Source organism: Populus euphratica, unplaced genomic scaffold (genome assembly GCF_000495115.2).
Source record: "Populus euphratica unplaced genomic scaffold, PopEup_1.0 scaffold430.1, whole genome shotgun sequence".
Classification (NCBI taxonomy): Eukaryota; Viridiplantae; Streptophyta; class Magnoliopsida; order Malpighiales; family Salicaceae; genus Populus; species Populus euphratica.
The window spans coordinates 69,954-74,457 of NW_011500318.1; positions in this window are offsets into that span (position 1 = coordinate 69,954).

Consider the following 4,504-nt stretch of genomic DNA (forward strand, 5'->3'; position numbering starts at 1 on the left):
TGTAAAGACCTTTTCTCCTCATCTTCGAAGCAAGAGCTTAATGGATCTTTGTTTAAAGCCTTTAAAGAGATTAATGAGCATAATTTGTACCAAGACTATTAAAGATCTTTTTAAAGATAATAATGATGTTATTAATAAGCTTAGCACCCACCTCAAGCATAATTGATCCTTTTAAACATAATCTTTTGCTTTGCTATAAAGTTGTTAGCCACTTGTTTAGGTCTTATCTTTTTTATTTAAGTTCTTGAGCTAATTATTTAGACCTTATCTTTTAGTTAGTAGTTTTAATGTTGTATTTTGAGGCCTAAATAAAGACCTCTTTGGTTTGTAATGGACATCCAAAAATTAAAAAGTTCTTTCATCTCGTATAACAAAAATAACAAAAAAAAAATCTCTCTTTGAGAAGTCTCTAACATTTTCAATATGTAATTGAAAAGTTAAACCTTTCCTTCTTTATTTTAGTTTTTTATACCTCTTAGTTTTCATCAATATAATACTCATTGTTTTCATCAATTTAATACTCATAAATCTTGCTTTAGATTTTGGAGTGAAAATAGCACCACCCATAAAAATTCTCAATAATTTATCATTAATTTGTTTTTTTTGGTACTTAATGTTAATCAATGAGAAACTTGAAATATAATTATTGTTCAAATTTGTTATATTACTATTATATAATTATATTAATTATAGCAAGTAAATAATTTGTCTACCAACAAATGACTTAACATATTATATTAATTATTTTGGTATGAGATTAAAATCTTGGAGATATAAAATCAACTGTCCAAACTCATTAAAATATTTTTCAAAATAATACTTCAATAGAAAATGCTATATTAAAAAGCGAAATTGATAAAATGGCTTTTTAAATAGTGTAAATATAACTTTTTTTATTGTGTGCATTCCAATGTAAAAAGCTATTTAGAAAAGCCAATTATATTTTAATATATTTTATATTAAATTAATTTTAATATAATTATATAATTAATTTAGATATTTTATATATAATATAATTATATGTTATTAATTATATAATTAATATGAGTAATTTATAAAAGTACTATAAAATTAATGAAGGAATATAAAAAGTTAAAAGATATAATTTAAAATTAAATTTAAAATTTATTTATATAAATATTTAAAATTTTTAGTTTTATATGTTATAATTAAAATTTTAATTTTTTAAAAGTAAATTCAAATTCAAACTTTGAAAAAAACCGCCAACATTTTAAATTTTAATTTTCAAACTTGTTTTTAAAAAAAATCAAACTTTGAAAGAATGACCGTCAAAATTTTAAATTTTAAATTTTAAATTTTTAAATTTTAAAAAAATAACCACCAACATTTTAAATTTTAAAATTTTAAATTTTAAAAAAATTACTATCAGCATTCTAAATTTCTAAAATTTTAAAAAATAATTCATCTATAAATATTCTCATATACCTTAAAATGTTTTCTCGTCATTTTGTTCTCTCCAATCCTTGTTATATTTCATTAAAATTCATTATGAATCATTTTAATTTTATTTTTTATAATGACTCTCCTGTGTTTGCTTTTCAAGTTGTTACCGATGTTATTGCTGAACAAGAATCGAATAATCAAGGGCGGAAAATAGGGTATCATGACTCGATTCTTAGTCACAATATTGTCAATCGTAATAAAAAGAAAGGTGAGTTAAGGTTATATAATGATTATTTTGTTGAAAATTCTAAATTCACAGAAAGTCAATTTCAAAGAAGATTTAGGATGAGTCGTCGTCTTTTTCTTCGGATCACAAATGCAATAGAAGCTCATAATTCATATTTCAAATAAAGGACAGATGCTTTTAGTATTCTTGGTTTATCTTACCTTCAAAAGGTAACTACATCTCATAGAATACTTGCATATAGTATTCCTGCAGATCTTACTGATGAATATCTTCGAATTAGAGAAACCACTACGATAGAAAGTCTTAAAGCTTTCACCAAAGCAATCATAGAAGTTTTTAGTGATTGATATCTAAGGGCATCAAATGAGATCGATGTTTGTCGATTATTATCAATTAGAGAGCAGCGTGGATTTCTAGGGATGTTAGGGAGCATTAACTGTATGCATTAGAAATGAGAGAAATACCCAATTGTATGGCATGAGATGTATATTGGTCATTGTCATGAACCTACTATAATTCTAGAAATGGTGGCTTCACAAGGTCTTTGAATATGACATGTTTTTTGGAATGTCTGGATCATTAAATGATATTAATATTCTTAATCGGTCACTTATCTTCACTGCACTTGCTGAAGCTTATATTGTTCCTATTAATTATACAATTAATGAGCATGAATATACAATAGAATACTATTTAGCAGATAAGATTTATCATAATTGGTCAACCTTTGTTAAAAAAATCACAAGACCATTAGAAGCAAAGAGAAAATATTTTGCAAACAAGTAAGAGTTTGTAAAAAAGGATATGGAGCGAGCATTTGGAGTGCTCCAATCTCGTTTTGCAATTGTACATGGACCTGTTCGATACTGGGAAAAAGAAACACTTGCAAATATTATGAAAGCTTGCATAATAATGCATAATATGATTATTGAAAATGGAGTAATGAATCTTGGATTTGACCATGAATATAAAGTTAATTTCTTTGTATCAATGTCACATGATGACATACCAGAACTAAATAATTTTCTTCAAATTCATAATCGAATTAGGGATAGAGTGACTAGCTCTCAACTATAAGAAGATTTGATTGAACATTTGTAGGAACAATATAACACCGAGTAAAATCTTTAGATTTGAACTTCTTATTTTATCATAATTTTCAAGTTTTTTATGTTTTTTTTTTCATTATGGTTGTTATCTTTTAAGTTAATTAATCCTACTTATTATTGTTAAGTGTTAGAAGAACTTCAAAAAAGTATTATGAATTGATATCAATTTCATAATAATATATTTAAAATAACCAAAAATTTTCTACATATTTAATTTAAAATACATTACATTACAATAAATTAATCAAAGTTAATTAAAAATTAAAACCTCTCTTTTGCATAATTTCTAACTTTCTATTTTGAAAATATGTTGTAGAAATTGGATCCAAATTAGAAATATTCATTTTTATAATTTGTTCTTCTTTCTCAATCCTATCCAATTCTTGTTTCTCTTGACTTTGTTGATTCATCATGGCTTATTGCTCTAACATAATTTTCTTATCTTATTTCTTTTGATCCTTAATTTCAACTAGAGTATCCTTAAATTGTTGTAAAAGATTTGTTATAGTTACTTCCCCAACTTTATATTTCCCTTATCTATATTTAATTCATTCATTTGCAACCTTCTTTATTTTGATAAATCAATGGTTCACTATCTTCTCCTAAACTAACAAAATCAGGGCTAGATGGAGTTGATGAAGTCAAACCTGCATTGACGTGACCTTTTTTTTCTTGTTTGACCTTTGATATTGACTTTCACGCTCAAATTGTCATTTCGGTTCTTTTCTTAAGATAACCCAACAATGTTCTAGTTGAAATCGTTTGCCAACATAAAAAGCATACATTTACCGAGCATCATTAATCTAGTAAAAAAATTAAAGAAATTCAATAATGTTAAAATATGTGTTAAATAATTTAACATAAAAATGAATATTAAAATTACCCTTGATTCTTCATTCATTCCACTATGTTGATGATTTTTAATTTGAGTAACAAATCCAACAAATTTACCGATTTCTTTATTTATTTATTGCCATCTACTTGAGATGCTTATTGGAGAATGACTATTCAAGTTTCCTCCATTGCCTACAAAGTAAGCATGTACGCAGTCCTAGAATTGTTTTGTTTGTTGTTCAACTTCTGTAATTGGATCCTTACTTGTATTTAACCATTTAGAGACAGGGGTGTTTAAAAAAACCGACCAACAGATTAAACCAAAAAACCGAGAAAAAATTAATCAAAAATATCGAACTAATAGAAAAAACTGAATAAATAGGTTGAAAAATAAAAAAAAAATCACTCGGTCCAATTCAGTTTCGGTTTTAAAAAGCTTAAGCTAATTGAACCGGACCGGTTCAATTGAATATGAAAGACTTAAAAAACAAGGTATTAAAGAAAACATCCCTAACCCTAATTCATTTCATCACTTTCCAGTCGCCTCCCTCTCCTCTCTTCTCCTCTCTCCCTCATTTTCTCTCCTGTTAACCTAACATTAAATTCTCTTTTCGAATTTTTACACCAGAGCTTTCCACCTCCTCCTACCATCACTCTCTAGTCTTCTATATGGTAGCACCATCCACAACCTTCACTTTACTCCTATCATCAACCACAAACAACAACCCACACATCAAGAACCAGTTTCAGTTTTTCAGGCCCGATCTAGATCGTCTTTCATATAATAGTGTCATCCACAACCTTCACTTTAATCCTATCAACAACCACTGATTAGTACTTAAAAGTGCATTTTTATCATGGTTTTATATCATCATTTTGCACTTGAAATATCAATAACTCCTTAACCAAA